General features: G+C 40.3%; 2 long non-coding RNA genes across 2 annotated transcripts; both read right to left on the bottom strand.

Annotated features, from left to right (window-relative positions):
- Nucleotides 1–7,515: 7,515 nt before the first annotated feature.
- LOC120441889 lies at nt 7,516–11,132 on the bottom strand. Its single transcript, XR_005614354.1, has 3 exons — nt 10,972–11,132; nt 10,496–10,681; nt 7,516–8,321 (listed from the first exon to the last, which is right to left on the bottom strand). It is a non-coding gene; the product is annotated as an uncharacterized LOC120441889 (long non-coding RNA).
- A 1,856-nt stretch (nt 11,133–12,988) lies between these two features.
- LOC120441892 lies at nt 12,989–14,148 on the bottom strand. The gene is made up of 3 exons (XR_005614357.1): nt 13,490–14,148; nt 13,329–13,415; nt 12,989–13,257 (listed from the first exon to the last, which is right to left on the bottom strand). It is a non-coding gene; the product is annotated as an uncharacterized LOC120441892 (long non-coding RNA).
- Nucleotides 14,149–19,305: the final 5,157 nt, after the last annotated feature.

Raw genomic sequence — 19,305 nt, 5'->3', positions numbered from 1 at the left:
TACAGACTATTTCTGATTTCTTTTTTTATATTTTTTGATGAATTCTTTAAACTCTTCTGCATTTGTAATTACATATCCCAAGAGATATATTTCTTGTGTTTTATATTTATATCTGCATGACTTCTTCTTGTTGCACCTTTTGCAAACTCATCAGTAGGGATGGGTATCGTTTAGGTTTTATCCGATACCAGTACCAAACCGGTACTTTTGAAATGGTGCCGGTGCTTAAACGGTGCTCAAACCGGTGCTTAAAGAATGGAGAAGACAAAATTGGTCCAAAAACCTCTCATGTTCAGCTGTTTTTTTGTAAAAAGATAACAATGTCAGCCTTTTCTGCAGCTATAGGGCATATATGGTCACTCTTGGCTGGAAGCAGTGCTTAAACAATGGAAAAAACACAAAGTTTGTCCAAAAACCTCTCATGTTTAACTGTTTCCAATTTTTCTTTGGTCATTTTAGCCTTTTTGGCCAGGGTAAAGGGAGTATCTGCCATCAAACAAGAAGATAGCCGCATGTAGCTACGACGGTGTTTGCTAGTTCAACAACATTAAGCTACTCACGCAGAAAAGAACGGCTGCTGCTGCCATCGTCATCCTCATCATTTCTGCTACACTGGCAGGGCTAGGGGCCAGGACTCTCCTCTTTGGGTTTTTGGGGGATGTTGCTAACTCCGGGTCCGATAACAGGCACCAGACCTGCAGTAGATGTGCTCAGTGTGAGGTCTCGCAGCAAGCTATCAAATACGGCACAATTCATGGCTTTTAAAAAACACTATGCGTCGCCAGGTGTTTCATCAGATTCGAGGAGTTGCCTCCTCCTTTGCACAGTATCACCTTAAAGCACTTGTTGCAGGCTGCTGATTTTGCATCTTTTGCTGTGAAGTACAGCCAGACTTTGACCGATTCGCCTTGGGCATTTTTAATCCGTAGCTCTGCTCTAAAAGAACGTACGTACCTGGGCCCGCCTACTATCCTCGGAAACGTAAAATGATTGGCTAGAATCTAAAGTGTATCACATCTCAGGAAAAAAAGCACCAAAATAAAGCACCGAAATGTGCGCTGCTTTTCGGTCTGGTTACTACCGTTTATGTCAGAACCGGTAAGAAACCGGTACCCATCCCTACTCATCAGCCTGTTCGTTTCCATCTGCAGGAATCCATTGAAATTTATTGCTTTAAAGATCTAAAGATCAAGTGAATTATATCAAAAGCAATATCTTGTCTAGAATCCGAACACATATTGTATAGAACTGGCGTAGAGCGTAGATGTCGTGGTCCCCGTGGCCGCACAAGGCCATATGTGTTTTTGTGTACGTTCTTCTCTCACCTCCCCACTGGAGCGAAGCTCACTGCAGGCTCCCACCCTCGGCGCACACACCTCTGTCTCATCAGGCTCCAATAGAGATTGACAGACCACTTGACTTTCGCGCATTGCATGCTGGGAACCCGTGGCAAAACAATCCAAGTACCGCATCAAATGCAAGCATTTGTAGCACCGCAAAACGTTCATTCTCCCTTTCCAATACGTTCTTGGTTTTTCTTTGCCCCCCAAAAAAGTAATGTACAAAACAAAGGAGAATAATGCCGGACCGTACAAAGACAGACTCGACGAAAAGGCAAAGAAAAGATACGAGGAAAAAATCAAAGGATTGAAAGGGTCAGACCCTTACGAGCACACAAAGTGGACAAAAAACGTTAGCGTGCTGCCCAACTTTCACTTTCATTATACGGTTCTTGGAGTGAGTACATACACATACACAAGCCCGGGTACAGTTTACAGAGGGATGGGTACAGGACCTTGAAATGCACCGTGTAGAACGAAGGACCATCGTACGAACAAAGGTAAGTTTACCTCACAAATCGTCTTCATAAATACACATTCGTTAACCGTTTATTAATAGGACCTTTGAGCTCGATGGTAATTAATTAGTAGTGGAAATTACAGTGGCCCTGGGAGGCCAAACGGACTGCAACTTCAGAAAACACTTGCAAAAAGAAAAATGCTGCAAAAAGAAAAATGCTGCAAGAAGAAAAATGCTGCAAAAAGAAAAACAATTGCAAAAAGAAAAACGCTGCAAAAAGAAAAATGCTGTACTTTCCATTAATCATGGAAAGTACAATTTTAATTCTAAGGTGTACCCTATAACATATCCTTGCATCCTTGCTCTTATACACAGCGACTTTACCATTTCTGGTTCGGGACCACTGTCTTCTAAAGGCTGGTAAATCTTCTGGTACAAAATGTGGAGAAGTAAATTTGATGCATTCAGCTAGAAATGGACCAGACAATGTACACTCCAATAGTGGATTTAGTTTACATGGAACATGACAGTGCAGTTACAGTGGTGTGTGTGTGGTCCAGTGACAAACAATTATCAGTTGATCAGTGGTCATGACACTTTGCATACTAATGATCAAGGAACTGACCTCACAGCCTATTGTTCATTCATTATGAAAATGTAGTGTTTATAAGATTGGAGAAACCTGCAGTCAGCTGAGACTGAAGAAGTCACTTGGATGAGTGATGAAACGTTTGTCCCACTGAAAACGCTACGTCCAGATGAACAGAATCAACTTCTGGGATTTCCTTACCTGGATGATTGAGCATGCATCAAGATATAACCCACAATTACTTAGGTACACGAGAACAAAGGGATAGCAAGTCAGTTTCTTACAGAGGAAGAAATAAATAAATAATTATACTGCAATTAATTTGAAGCAGTGTGTAATTATTCAGAAAAACACGGAAAGATACATCACATCTTTCTACATTTTATTTTTCATAGGATTCAGTTAATCTTTTACATACTGCCTGGATGAAAATGACTGAAATTTATGACTTAAAATAAAAGTATTTTTACTGCAACATAAAAACAATGTAGGTTTGTCTCTTCATTGATCAAAACACACTCACATCCTGTAAGAAAACACAGACTACTGAAAACATCAAATATATTCTTACCCATGTGTAGTTTTCCACATACTGCCTGTTTAAAAAATGACAAATTTATGAATTTACCTTTTTTTTTGCTGTAATATTAAACATTGCAGGAGGGGTTGTGTCTTTGTGGAGCAAAACAGACTCACACAATATTGTAAGACAATAGAGCCAATTTAAAACACATTTCATGTGAGTTACAATAGAAGTGGCACAGCACTGACACTGATAATTACCTCACAATGAACAACCAAATAAACAGTAACAGGTCTGACAGTTTGACCCAGAAGGTGAACTGTTCTGACATTTTGCTTTTCTTGTGATCAGATGATGGAGTAATGTTTGCTCTGTATGCTGTTTGTGGACACAGCCAGTGAAGTGTAACTTGCTAAACTTGGAACACAAGCTGAATTCTGTGAAGCCTGATCTCAAGCTTTTTAAGTTTGACGCAGCATCCAGAAGAACTTTTGTTCAGACCCCTGTTTCTCCTACTTTGTTCAAATGAACCCTGTCAGGGTAATGTCTAGGGCTGCCACGATTAGTTGAATATAAAAATCGCCGACGACTAATTTAAAAGTTGACGCGTCGTTTGAAGCTTTGTAAGATCCCAAAAGACGCAGGAACAAGTAGTAGGATTTAAGAGTGTAATAACGGACTGAAACAGAAGATGGCAGCACTGCATGAAGAAGGATGACAGCTGCCGTTAAACCCCGCAGAAGAAGAAGCTGTGTCCCAGAATTCATAGCGCGGCCCATCTCAGTTTCCAACAATGGCGGCAGCTAGTCATTTTTATTCTTATTATTCTTTCTGGGTCACAAAATAAACGTTTAACATAGTTTCAGGCGGGAATGTAACTGTTGTTGGGAAATCAGTTTTACCCCGGTTCTTTTTTATTCCTCAGGCCTCCAGAGATTGCACCGGACCCAGTAGTCATTTTTACAAAAACTTTATTCATCTTTATTTAAGCATACATTCTTCTAGAAGGGAAGACGAGGCCGGTGTCCCTTTGCAAAAATCTTCACTCCTTTGTTAGTTACAGCCAGCTTTATCAATCAATCAAAGCTTTATTCGTCACATGCAGGTTGCCCTGCAGTGAAATGGGACCCACCGACCTTACACACACAGCACAGACATTACATGGGGATACAAGTCGGAGATTGGTAGCGTTACAGAAAAACACTGAAATGTACACTACAATGGGAAAGTACAAGAGGAAAAAAAAGAGACCTCTACTCATGCATGGAAACAGGAAACAAAAAAACTCCTCTGTACAAAAGCACATAAATGTCCACAGCACAACATTGTGAGAGACATGACAAGCCACAGGGTTGGGTGGGGGGGTGAGGAGTAATTCGAAGCAAACACAGCAGCCATCCTGCACAGCGCTATCGTTCCAGCGCGGCACACAGACCTGCCGTGTTCCCCCGCAGGAAACAAGCATCGAAGGTGTTTGGAAAGGGAGGGGGGATAAGTGTGTGCATATCAGTATGTGTGTATGTGTATGCGTGTCCAGAGTCAAGCTGAGACACTGTCCTTCGCCCTGCCAGGCTAAGTAAACAGTCTTCCAGCCAACTCAGGTTATAGAAGCGACTCCATCATAAAACCCCCTGTTGTGCTGCAAACTCTGTCTGTGTGTATGCACGAGCCTGTGAATGCCTGTGTGTGCGCGTACCCGTGTGTCTATGTAAGTGCACGTGAATGAATGTATGCACGTACCTGTGTGTATGTGTGAGTGCACGTGAATGTGCATGTAGGTGTGGGTGTGTCGTAACAGTCAAAGCACTATGTGCATGTGTCTCTATGTGCGTGACTTCCTGAGGGTCATAAAAGTCCATCACCCTTCCAAACCACAGTTATCCAGTTACAAATGTTGAGACCCCCACCCAGGTATGCCCTGGGGAATTTCCACTCAGCATTAACTCCTCTTTGTCTCACTTTCACAGTTCAACTGGGGGAGGGTCTCCTAGAAATCTACTCCTCAGTTTATGACACACTCAGGCCTTTATTACATCCAGGGCAGTGTCAGTGTCTCTACAATAATTCTACATTCTACCTACACATTTTTAACCTCACAAATAAGCTACGCATATCTTCACTGTGTAAACCTCAAATATCTGCTCAGTTTATCAAGACACCACATATTTTCAAAAGCTCGATAGCGAGCCAGTGAGAACACCGGACTCCCGGCAAATCGTTTTCAAACCCACCGCCGTCTTTCGCTACTCAGGTTAAACATGATATATAAGTCACTTAGATAACTTAAAAATGTTACTGTTCTGGGTTTTTTTTTTTTGTATTTTATTTGTTCCTGAGTAAATCGGTTTGGCTGAGATTAAAGTTTTTACACAGCTGAATAAACGTCAAGCAGACAACTGATTATCAGAAGTGTGAGATGCTCGAGAATATACTCCGGTGTCCTGTTGTATTTTAGATAGCAAGGAGCAGACGGCTGAGTTTATTAAACTTCATTGAAACAATCTGCAGATTTCATTAAAATGTAATAAACTATCACCTTGTCTCTATTCTTAGTTAGCACAGACCTTAAACACTTAAAGCTGTAAGTTAATGATAGTTATATACAGGGAGTGCAGAATTATTAGGCAAGTTGTATTTTTGAGGAATAATTTTATTATTGAACAACAACCATGTTCTCAATGAACCCAAAAAACTCATTAATATCAAAGCTGAATGTTTTGGAAGTAGTTTTTAGTTTGTTTTTAGTTTTAGCTATTTTAGGGGATATCTGTGTGTGCAGGTGACTATTACTGTGCATAATTATTAGGCAACTTAACAAAAACAAATATATACCCATTTCAATTATTTATTTTTACCAGTGAAACCAATATAACATCTCCACATTCACAAATATACATTTCTGACATTCAAAAACAAAACAAAAACAAATCAGTGACCAATATAGCCACCTTTCTTTGCAAGGACACTCAAAAGCCTGCCATCCATGGATTCTGTCAGTGTTTTGATCTGTTCACCATCAACATTGCGTGCAGCAGCAACCACAGCCTCCCAGACACTGTTCAGAGAGGTGTACTGTTTTCCCTCCTTGTAAATCTCACATTTGATGATGGACCACAGGTTCTCAATGGGGTTCAGATCAGGTGAACAAGGAGGCCATGTCATTAGTTTTTCTTCTTTTATACCCTTTCTTGCCAGCCACGCTGTGGAGTACTTGGGCGCATGTGATGGAGCATTGTCCTGCATGAAAATCATGTTTTTCTTGAAGGATGCAGACTTCTTCCTGTACCACTGCTTGAAGAAGGTGTCTTCCAGAAACTGGCAGTAGGACTGGGAGTTGAGCTTGACTCCATCCTCAACCCGAAAAGGCCCCACAAGCTCATCTTTGATGATACCAGCCCAAACCAGTACTCCACCTCCACCTTGCTGGCGTCTGAGTGGGACTGGAGCTCTCTGCCCTTTACCAATCCAGCCACGGGCCCATCCATCTGGCCCATCAAGACTCACTCTCATTTCATCAGTCCATAAAACCTTAGAAAAATCAGTCTTGAGATATTTCTTGGCCCAGTCTTGACGTTTCAGCTTGTGTGTCTTGTTCAGTGGTGGTCGTCTTTCAGCCTTTCTTACCTTGGCCATGTCTCTGAGTATTGCACACCTTGTGCTTTTGGGCACTCCAGTGATGTTGCAGCTCTGAAATATGGCCAAACTGGTGGCAAGTGGCATCTTGGCAGCTGCACGCTTGACTTTTCTCAGTTCATGGGCAGTTATTTTGCGCCTTGGTTTTCCACACGCTTCTTGCGACCCTGTTGACTATTTTGAATGAAGCGCTTGATTGTTCGATGATCACGCTTCAGAAGCTTTGCAATTTTAAGACTGCTGCATCCCTCTGCAAGATATCTCAGTATTTTTGACTTTTCTGAGCCTGTCAAGTCCTTCTTTTGACCCATTTTGCCAAAGGAAAGGAGGTTGCCTAATAATTATGCACACCTGATATAGGGTGTTGATGTCATTAGACCACACCCCTTCTCATTACAGAGATGCACATCACCTAATATGCTTAATTGGTAGTAGGCTTTCGAGCCTATACAGCTTGGAGTAAGACAACATGCATGAAGAGGATGATGTGGACAAAATACTCATTTGCCTAATAATTCTGCACTCCTGTAGGAGCAGATGCTGCTGGTGCAATAAGCTGCACGTTTTACGTCCAATGGATGTATGATCTGATTATTCGACTAATCGCAAAAATGATTGGTGACTAGTCGACTATCAAAATAATCATTTGTGGCAGTCCTAGTAATGTCCCATTGGTCTTCCACTTTTCTCAGAGGACACATAGTGGGTTTTCTGATGCCTCAATAGATTTGTTTTATGGATGAAAGACTTTCCGCAGTGACCACATAAAAATGATTTAACTCCATAGTGGGTGAGCTGATGTGATTTTAAGCCAGTCATACAAGTAAAAGCCTTCCACACTGACCACATACAAATTTTTAATATGCGAGTGGGTGAGCTGATGTGATTTTAAGGCAGCAATGTGTGTAAAAGACTCTCCACACTGCTCACAGCTGAAAGGTTCATCTCCACTGTGGATGAGCTGATGTGATTTTAACCTATCAATCTCAGTAAAAGCCTTTCCACAGTGACCACATTTAAATGATTTAACTCCAGAGTGGGTGAGCTGATGTGATTTTAAGCCAGTCATGTGAATAAAAGCCTTTCCACACTGACCACATACAAATTTTTTAATATGCGAGTGGGTGAGCTGATGTGATTTCAAGGCAGCAATGTGAGTAAAAGACTGTTCACACTGCTCACAGTTGAAAGGTTTATCTCCACTGTGGATGAGCTGATGTGTTTTTAACCTATCAATCCCACTAAAAGAATTTCCACACTGATCACAGGTGAAAGGTTTAACTTCACTGTGGACGCCCTGATGTCTCTCTAAGTGATCTCTATCCTGAAAAGACTTTCCACACTGATCACAGACAAATGATTTACCTCCAACATGGATCATATGATGTCTCTTTAAGTCACCTTTCTGAGTAAAAGACTTTCCACACTGATCACAGCTGAAAGGTTTAACTTCACTGTGGACGAGCTGATGTGCTTTTAAGCGGTAACTCTGAATAAAAGACTTTCCGCACTCACCACAGCTGAATGGTTTCACACCGCTGTGGATCAGCTGATGTGATTTCAAGTTACAAATCTGAGTAAAGGTCTTCCCACACTGATCACAGCTCAAGCTTCTGCCCTCCCTGTTGGCGCGCTTGCGTCTTCTGGGCTGCTTCATAGCGGGAAAAGTCTTTTCCACAGGGATCGCCGCTGGCTCATCTTTACTTGCTGGTGCTGGATGTTTTTGGCCGATATCATCCATGTGCTGAGGTTTCGGCCTGCTTTCACTTCTTTCTCCTGTAATGACAAAGAACCCAAACAGTGACATCAGGTCTATACCTTCAGCTCATCCCCAAGTGCCCCCTCTTACCTCACAAAGATAAACAGTTTCACCATCTGCCAAACGTCTCAGGTGCCTGGGGACGCTATGCTGTGGTAAATATTTGAAGTGAGTTCATTTTGGGGATAAAAGTAGTAAAAGTTCAACTTGTGAATAAAATATTGGCTTGTGTGACTTCAAAGGTTTTTAGTTTTTACTTTGTTCAAATTTGAAGAACATCACACTTACAATGTGTAGTTCAGGTTGTATGTGTGAGAGCTGTACAACCAAATCCACACTGACTCACATTTCCCTCTGATTAACCACGAGGGTGTCACACAGTTATCAAAGTCTGCAGACACTGTCAGCTGCAATCAGCGCCTTTTTTTTTTTATAATGCACAGGTGAGTTATAATGCATCTCCACTAGAAGATGGTCCCCTGTTTTCTACTTTTTCACAGGTAAGCGTGGGCGAGAGTCTACAGCATTCTACCCCCCAAGGACACGTAGTCTAATGCCTTCATTTTCCAGGGCCATGTCCACTTAATACTACACTATATGGTTATATGGCATTTTAGTTAATATAAAGCATAGAATTGAGGCACTTCGAATAATTTCACCTCAACACCTCCTCCCTGGAGATAAGGAGAAGGAGTCTCACTATCTGCCTAATGTCTCACGGTGCCTGGGAGTGTCAGTCTAACTCACTCACAATACCCATCTGTGTGTGTGGAATAACCTGTGAAATACATATTTGATGTTTTCCTGTATGTAGAACAAAGCCACACAAAATGTACTATAGATATTACTAAAGTGATATTGTCAAAACATATGATCAACACATAAAATAAAGAAATCTCCATCACAACAGTTAACAGCTTACACAAGAAAAGATGTCAGAAAGAAAATGAAAGAAGAAAAGTGGAAAAGGAAAACAGAGCATTTTTAATGAGGTCATGATCACTCCACAGACATCACCTTCATATGAAGGGAAACAGAGTTTATCTCAAATGATAAAACATTAACGTACTGAGGCAGACAAACAGAGAGGCTAAACAGAAGGCAGAAATCAAACCAAAATGAGCTAAGAGAGAGAGAGACCCTGTAGAAAATGATAAAGTTAAGCAACCAATGTAGTTATAACCAGAGATGGGCAGTAACGCGTTACTTGTAATGCGTTACTGTAATCTGATTACTTTTTTCAAGTAACGAGTAATGTAAGGGATTACTATTGCAAAAACGGTAATTAGATTACAGTTACTTTCACGTAGGAACGCTGCGTTACTGCGTTACTAAAACCGTGATTTTTTGCGAGAACGTCTCATGACAGTGACATAAGCCAGTGCGACGTTCGTGACAACAGCTGTGTGCAGATCATAATATATCGAGTGCGGGACAGAGTGTAGCATGCAGCGTTTAAAGTGTGGAAGTACTGACCTTATTTTGAGTTTGATTCCATAAAAAGTGACAAAAACATTAGCGTCCGTTGCGCGTGGGAAGAAAACTTCTTTTACAGCGAAAAAAACCCTAAACTTCCAAGCAAGCACGGAGTGAAATTCACAGAGAAACTCGCGGATTCTTCCACTGACCGCTGCAGCACACCTGCACCAGGGTAAACCTCCGCCTACCCCAGTCCTGCTTTACAGGTGAAAATAGAGCAACAGGACCGCTAGTCTTTGATTTTATTTATTTTCTGTTGTGTTTTACTTGCATCTATTTGAAAGAGTGAGTGTAAACACAAAAAAATATTTTATTTTATGTGCTGGAATGTGCAGAAAATAGGTTTAAATGTTAAACAAATTTCTTCCAGTCAGAGAATGTTGCATATAATTTAATTTTTGCTTGATGCATAAAGTTAAAAGATTAAAACTAATAAAACAAGTTTTAAAAAGAGACTTTTCCATTTGATTACATTTTGTATGATGAATTATGCAGAAAAAGTAGAATTGGGCTGAAAGATCTATCGCTTTATCACCTATTCAGGTTGTAAATCGTGTTTTTAAAAAGTAACTAAGTAACTAAGTAATTAATTACTTTTGAAAATAAGTAATCAGTAAAGTAACGGGATTACTTTTTGGGGGAAGTAATCAGTAATTAGTAACTGATTACTTTTTTCAAGTAACTTGACCAACACTGGTTATAACTGACTTACTCTGGATCTCCTCTCAGACTCAGGAGGGGGCGAGCGGGCCGGCTTTGTAGTTGGAGTCGGACCAGCAGAGACAATGGGCTCACTGACCTCCACTCCCCAAGTCAGTCACCACGAGGACAAGTTCTTTGTTTAGAGATGATTTAATCCAAGCTCACCAACAACATCACTCAGCTGTCCTCGTCAGAACTAATAAAATAAAAGCAGTTACATTCAGAGACGTCAGTTTAATAAACATAAAAATATTGCTCTTTTAGCCTCGCTCACATATTCTGTAAAGATTAAATGACTTAAATCATCACGTGGTTTACAAAAACACATTGTTACCAAACTCGGCAAACAATTGCGCATCCAGAAATAACTGTTTTATCTCGTTTGACATGGAAACTTAAAATTACAAAGACACACTGAACGCACCTTCCTACCAGCTGTAACCTAACAGGAGAACGTACGTTCGTCTTCACAGCTGCAATACATACCTGACAAAAAGCCGTTCATCGATTAGATTTAACACGACGCTTCTCCACAATACTTTGATACGGGTTCTTCAAAAAGTGTCCATTTTTAAAACTGCGGCAAGACACAGCAAAGAGCACAATACGCACACCCCTTCTTCTTCGTCTCCTCCCGTTTCTTCGTCTTCTTAAGTTTTATTCCTCTTCTTCTATATAGGGTTTATTGGCGGTTGGCAAACAGCAAAATGGTGCATTACCGCCACCAACTGGTATGGAGTGTCGACCCTCAAGCCCTCCCCAAATGTTTACTCTCTTTTAAAAACTGGAATAGGGCCTGATAAGACTCACGTCTTGAGTCCTTTTGCAGTAAATCAATAAGATCCAGTTTCATTTTTATGTTACTGAGGTTTTGGATCAGTTACCTTCTCTCCACCTGATATTTCTGACAGTGTAATCTAACATGTTCTATAGTTCACCCTTCTCTGCAGTAATCATGTTTCCCTGTCATGAATAGTTTTGTGTTCAAACCAGTATGTCCAAACCTTATTCTAGACATAACCACCTCCTCCAAACTGTGCTTCTCATTTCTCCTGCTCTCCTTTGAATGTTATTACAAGCATCGTCCCCTCCTTTCTTTATCCATTGTATTCCTCCCTCTTCTGAAACCACTTTGATGTTTAGATATGTATCCTTTATTTTCTGTATAATACATTAATTTGTCATTTATTATTCGCTCCGTTATTTTAAAGATGCCAGATGTTAAAGCCATGAATCTGTAATTTCCTGGATTTGTATCATCCTTTCCTGGTTCATGTATGGACACAACCTCATTTTAAGGTGATTTGATAAATCATCCGTATCTTCTGTTTCAGTAAATCCCTATTCTCTATGATGGCATTTCTCTTCCTCTTCGCCCTGCTTCTCTAATATTGCCTGAACTGTGGATTTTAACAAACGTTTTGCCAACACATTTGCCTTTTCCTTATTTTTCACTGCTCTTGCCTCTCCGTTCCTCAAGATTGGATATCCATACTCCTCTATTATTCCATCCATCCGACCGTACCAGCTTTATTTATATGGTTTTATGTTAAAGTTCATACAGCACTTTACAAAGTACTGTATATATACACACAGGTAGATTTGAAAAAATAAGTGAAATAAAAATTAAAAATGTTTTTAAAGAAAGTTGAGTCAACCCTTAAAATAGTGCCAAAGGCTTCAGCAAATCAATATGTTTTCAGATAAGTTTTAAACTCAGAAAGAACCTGCCTAACGTGCAAGTACAGATTATTCCACAACAACGGATGCATCACTAACCCCACAATAAAGTGTGTTACAATATTCCAGCCTAGATGTAACAAAGGCATGTATTACTGTCTCATAACACTCCTTTGATAATGTGACCAAGTGGTCGTTGGGGTTCTAAAAGAAATAATAAAATGACAACGCCACCTAAGGGAATTTCACCCCAGGAAATATATGTTTAGAAAAATAGATTAAAAAAGGAATAAAAAGAGGCCGCACAGATTCAAGGATGCACACTGAGGCAGGTTGGCTCCAATATTAAAACAGTTTTATTTATAGTAAAAATAAAATATTTAGAAACCAAGATGTAGCGTCATTGTTGACAGTGTCCTAAAGTGAAAATAAAACAATCATGGAACTTGGACTTACCAGCAGCCGTGGACCCAAAAGAAAATCACACAAAACAAAAATCACTGCAGCCCACCAGGTGCTGTACAAAAAAAAGTGTGAAAACGACTCACCACCTGAGGTCCCAGGGCCACTGGCACGTCCTTCGTCCACTGAAATAAAACAGAAATATGTTAAAAGAATAAAAGGGACACTGAGCGTCTGGCTCGCTACAGATCATAAAAACTAAAAACACACTTTAATAAAAGAAACCGCACACACACCACACTGGAAGGCTTATGCCCCACGGGTCCCTCGTACTGGTAGTAGTTGTCCAAGCCTCAATCGCAAGCTGGTCTGGCTCCCCACAGGCTAAGACCAGCAACGGAGGCAATTTAAAATTCCGGCACGACACTCGGGCAAAGGATTGCTTCAGCCCGATCACAGAAGCGTGGGCACACGCAACAGTCCAGAGATAAAATAAAACCAGGCGAACCAGGAAATGGTAGGCCTACTTAATAAAACAAGATAAGGCACGATAAAACAATTCAAAACCAGACAAGACAAGACAGCAGGCTCCACTGAGGAGGAGTCCTCACAACAGCGGCTAGGCAGGCGTCTTGATTCTTCAATTAAAGCTGTGTGAGTTGCCACGGAGGTGAAGGCAGCGATCAAACCCTAAAACAGATAAATGTAGCCTTAGCCTCTGGTAGCTGTTAATGCTAATAAAAATAGTTTTAACGGCTTACCCCAGGACCGGAGGCGCTATACTCTCACTGGTGGAGGATCACACAAGCACCTCTCTAAGCAACGCCGGAATAAAACAACCTGCCGCGCTACAACAGACCGCAAAAACTATTACTATACATCCCAATACTGAGAGGGAATCTGAGGTTAAGCAAGAGCATACCTGTGGCTGTCATACGATCTACTCTTGCTGATCAGTCCGTCGCAGAGTGCCAGCATTTACTGCTGCTTTGCGCTGAATGCATGGGAGGAATGGTCCAGAGAAGCACCAGCTTAGCTTTATACCTGATGCCAGCCTGCAATCAGTATGCAGGTGGGTTCCCAATTGACCTAGTTTTGCAGTGAGAGCGAGCGCAGGAGAGAGCAGTAGAGCGAGCGAGCAAGAGAGAGAAAAGAAAGGCGAGTAGCCCATCCGGCTACAATAAGATGGGCTTTATTTTGGCTAATTGCCTCAAATATAAAAGCTTGATCTTACGATCTTATCTTTGCCACCTCTAAGACTGCATTACAAGTACAAGAATTTAATCAGCAACATCAACATTTATATCAATCTTTTGTATTTCCTGGTCACCGACTAATCTAAATGTTTACCAATCAGCAGTACTGAAACACCACTTCTAAACACCCCTTTGTCATTGTAATATTTAAAGAAATTAGGTCACTGCTGAACTGTATATAACCACCATCCTTAACATTGTATTAATTATCATTTCATCAAAGTGTTTATTGAAGCTGCTGGCATTATGTTATAATTTATATTATAGGGGTTATCATAATCAAATATTAACATGTTTATTACAGGTGCAGTTATAACTACTTTAAAATGATTGAGTTAAATATATATGTATCATAACTCATATGCTGAGTATATTGGTACAGTAAAATAGTAGCTGAGCAAAGGCCTGAATGTATTCAGCTTCTTGTGGTATTTGAGTTTGCTTAGTTACAGGTGACGGAAGGATGTCCAGTCCATGGTGACCTCAAAGGCCTTAGGTCATCACCATATTCGGAAGAGTATGCCACAAGGAGGAACCTCTATGTTGCATTTAATTCTTAAAATACATGAATGTTCTGTACATGCAAATTATGTGCTTGTAAGCGCAAGAAGGGGCGTTACAATACCCTGATGTTATAAAAGCAATCTAGAGTGTATTTTGGGTAGAGATGTACAACTGTTTTGCAGTTTGCACCTCTCCACGCTGCGTGTATTCATTAAAATCAATTGTTTGATTGACCTCTTCTGGACCATCATTGTTTTACTCTCATCCTCAATTTCGAACCCGTAACATTTGGTGCATTGGCGAGGTTGAGTAGAGAGAGTTGGAGGTTGAGACCGAGAGGGTCCGAGGTGCTCAAACAGACAGACACGAGTCAGTGGTCGAAGTGAGTGGACATAAGCCGGCTTATTCAAAGGTAAGGCACTACCTGTTGAATTATTTCCAAACAGTGCTGAATTGGTTCTGACAAAATTGAAAGTCTACTCACTGAAAATTACTGGTAAAGGTCTGTTTTGATTTTGGTGAAAATCTCATGAGAATTGAAGTTGAAGTAATGATAATGTAAGGTTAAGTGACAGTACTGATTAAAGGAAAAGCAGTTGGACTGCTAAGCAAAGAATAAAGAGGATTTAGAATAAAGAGGATTTAGAATAATAGGTAATTGGTGAAGTTGGTGACATTAAAGTCTCAATTGATTATAAAGCCGGGCTTGGACACCGATATGGTGGGTTTGTGATTTTCGGGGTGTCTTCAAAATAATTAAATTGTATAGAACGGGACTCTGGGAGTCTAACAAGTGCATTGTTCGGAGGTGGCGCTCCCAATTTTCTGGGGGCGCTCAGGATTTTCCGTTGGGACAGGATAGTTCGATTGGCAATCGTGGACAACTGAGGACGGTCCAAAATAGCTACTGACTGGGTCAGTTTACCGTCCGGGACGGTGGTTTTGCACTTTTTGGTCAGTAGAAACCGGTTTCGGGCGTGAAACTTTAACTTAAAATTTCGAGAAAGCCTTGGCTGTGAGATGCCACAAATAGAGCTTCAGGAAAGTTTGGGTTGGTTAACGCTTTTAAAGTCAGTTAGGGCACTAGCAATCGGGCCACCGTCGGGACGGATAATGGCTTAATTGATGACAAAAACTCAGGAGTTTATCGGTCGGACTGTTAATTTAAAAATTGTCTAAATTGTGTAGGTTTTGAAATGAGAGGCCTAAAATCTGTGCAGTTGTAATCATAGGACGTCTGTGTAAATATATTAAGAGACTTGTCTGAGTCTGTGAGTCAGGCTGGTATTATTTTTAGACTGTGTGTGTGTGTGTGTGTGTGAGGATGCAAATAAGGCAGCTGAGAGGTCCATAGAGTATGAGGAAGTTTATAGAGACTGCTAGACATTGCTGATGCATGTACTTAAGACGCTGGTTTTGTTTATTACAATATGTAAGTAAAGTTTTATTTCTTGCCACGACTGTATGACTTTTTATGGGTTTTGAGATAGGATACATAAACTGTTGATACTTAAGACCGTTACCTGGGTTCTGAGAACTGAAATTGAATTTGAGATAATTTAATTAATAAATATGTCTGTAAGCGATGTGTGTTTTGGGGTGTCAAGTAAGATGTTTTAGGATTTTAGATGGGTTTTGTTTCAGTTTGAGATAATATATACAGTTACATTTTCTGTGTGTGTGTGTTGTTGAGTGACAACATGCGCAGTTTAAATTGGGCGCTGTTCCTTCCTCTTTTTAGTTTTAAAAACACAAAGCCTGTGAGATTAAAATTACTGTGTGAGGAACGGCTTCACTTTTGATTAGGGAAATAATATGCTTACTTTTGGGTTTATGAAGATCTCGTAACAATCTGGGGAGATGCGGGGTAAAAGAGTGAGCTCGGACGAAGGGGTCCGAGAAAAGAACACCATGAGTTGAGCAAGGTGTTTTAACTGACTCAGGATTTCAGAGAATCGAGTCAGCTGTGATCTTGAGTTTTAAGGGTAAGTTGATTTTAAAGGAAAATCAATGTTTACCATGTTGAAGTAATTCTGATGATATTACTAGATGTGTTGTGATACAAGTAAAGAATAAGTTGTGTAAAGGTGAACACACGATTGTGTTGAGATGTATGGATCGGCTGCGGTCCACATGATAAGTTAATACTGGGTAAACTGAGACAATAAACTGTTTTAAATCTTCACTGGCTGCAGTGAGATACGTGTGCTGAAGATTACTGGACCCGGCGAGGTCCATATGATGAAGTTCTTGGGCAGATAAATGACAGAAACAGTTTCTGAATTTTGAGGAGAATTCTGAAGCACTGAGGTTGAATTTTCTCTGTGCTTGGTGCGCTGTGTGGACTTATATCAGAGTTATAAGTCCAAAGGTTATGACCTGGAGGTCATTCATGGTGTTTAAAGAAGAACAGGAATTAGAAAAGGATATTTCATGTCATATTTTGTGTAAATTGAGGAAAACTCACCACATGTGTTCACCTTTTTTCATTTAAAGGGACACAGACATTAACACACACACACACAGTACTTGGGTGTGAGTTACTTCCTCTTTAATTTTAAACTGCAACACGTGTTCATTGAACTAGAATTTCAGCAGTGGATGAGACAGGATTTAGGTTAGGGCTAGTTAAAGATAAAGATGACCTTTATTAGTCCCACGGGTGGGAAATTTGTTTTGTTAAAGCAAAAGTGCAAAGTTATGCAGCAGAAATTAGAAAACACTGGAATGCAATAAAATAAAGTAGAATAGAATAAAATAGAATACCAATACTATATACAGCTGAGTAAGAAAATACAAAATACAACTTTGTCAAAGAAAGAATTGCACATATAGCAGTCTTATTGGACGTATGAGGGTTCTGGTAAAGTACTAGTTCTGGTAAAAGTAAAAACTTAGGTTTAAAGTTTTATGCCCTGGAGGCCAAGAGTCGTGTGTAGAGAAGAACATGACTTGGAAACGGACATTTAAGGTCACATTTTGTCTAAGATGGGGAGAATTGTCCCATATGTGTTTATTTCTCTTCTTTTTAAGAGGACAGACGCACTGAGTGTTGTCTACTTGCTCTTTCTGATTCTAAGCAAGCATGTTTGATAAAATACTCTTAGGAAAGCGTATTTTGAGTGCTTCTAAGTGTGTGAATGTTGTGAGTACTTGATTTGAATGAGTCTGTGTGATTTGTACAAAATAATAAATAAGTAATAATAACTCATAGGAGAGTGTGTGAATAGAGGAGGCCTGAGAGAGTGTAAAAGCGTCAAACAGGAAGTCTGATTATAGCTGGGAGAGACGTTGCAGCATGAAAACAGAGCAATTAGAGACTGAATGTCTTAAGAAAAAGTAATAAAATATATTAATTACATGTTTTAGAAAAAGAAAGACTGAGAAAATAAATACATGAACTAACAATTACATTAATGAATAGAAAACACACGTACACAAATTGTTACAGGTGAAATGTTGGGAATAATCAAGAAGTGAGATAGCTTAATATACTGATGAAATGAAGAAAGCAGCTTACACTCCTTTGATTTCCAGAGTCAGTGTGTCCCCCTCCCCTCATAGAACCCATGCCCACTTGGCCCCCCCGTATCAGGCGAAGCATGGAAGGCTGGACAGCCCATGACGGGTAAGATCCCACCTCGAAACCCTGGGACAACCTAAGGCAAGGCGCAGTCACGATTGCTTGAACCTAGGTCCCTAAGTGAGCTTGGACTCACTGGAGGAGATGGGACTACAAGGGTAAAGCCGCTGGGGCAGAGGGGGAAACGTCATTAACAATGACGAGTGATGAGCCAAAGAGGGGAGACACTCACTGTCTTTGAGGGTGAATTGTTCCCTGAACCTGAAAATCAAGCTCTAACTTCTGGCTGAGGACAAGGAATGTTGTTATTTAAGGAGGAGATCAAATTTGGGAAAGAAAAACTGACTGTTTAAGTGGAACCTTGTGAGGGAGTCTGAAAAACCACGAAAAGAAACATATACACAATCACACACACAAATAGAAAATCGTTAACCTTAGAATACAAAAGAGCTCATGAAGATCAGATAGCAGGTTTAGCATAGGAGTATGTTTATCATGTTGTCCAACTCGCTTAGTGTGTAGTAAGTTTTCAGAAGAGAAAATTTAGAATTTAGTGTTGATGGTGTGCAAGTTGTGTGGTGTTTAACGAGATTTTCTGTGTTTTGAGCAGGTGAAATTATGTTAAGTTGACCTGAGAGAGTCAGGACTTTGAAGAACTTGTGGCAAAATGTTCTGTGTTTAAGATTGTTGAGGTTGTTGTTGTAGTGATGGGTTACTTCTATCGGTTAGATTTGTGTTGTTTTCTTATTTTAATAGAGGAGTTTTATCAAACATGCACATGTCTAAGGGGTCCATCATTTTTGTAACAGTGCACTTAGAAAAACCTGTCAGGTGATTTTGTTTTGTGTTTTGATGAGCTAATAATCAGCTCTCTTCTTCTCATTTTTGTTCTAAGCAGGCCTGCAAAGAGTGGATAACAGCTGAAAATTCTCGGTGACCTTCTCCAGATTACAATAGGCAGAGGAGAAGGCTAAGTCTCTGTCTAAAAGGATTGCCATGAGCCAATCCAGTCTAAAAGCAAAAGAACTATTTTCTTACAAACAAAGTAAAACAAATAAATGAGTTGATGTTGCTGAGAGTGAAGACTGAATATTTGCGAGATAGTCTCCACTGTCAGCAATACCTGATGTTAATGCATGTGAGTGAATGTGTAAATGGATGGTGACTGGACGGACGAGGCAGACCATAGGTTGGACCGACTGGACACTGACAAAAGACTGGACTAAGGTTAGACACATGACTGATAATTGTTCTGTTTTAACTTTTCTTTTTTTAAAAAACATAGGTTGGATCATAAGTGGAGAAACTGAGTATAAAAGGTGATGTTCTGGTTAACACAGGCTTTTGTTTATAGGACGTTTCAAGGATGCAGGCTGTGGATGGAGCCAAGAAAGG

The sequence above is a fragment of the Oreochromis aureus genome, linkage group 9 (genome assembly GCF_013358895.1).
Source record: "Oreochromis aureus strain Israel breed Guangdong linkage group 9, ZZ_aureus, whole genome shotgun sequence".
NCBI classification, from domain to species: domain Eukaryota; kingdom Metazoa; phylum Chordata; class Actinopteri; order Cichliformes; family Cichlidae; genus Oreochromis; species Oreochromis aureus.
Note: the sequence above shows the minus strand (reverse complement) of the source record. Positions and strands in the feature narration are given on the sequence as shown.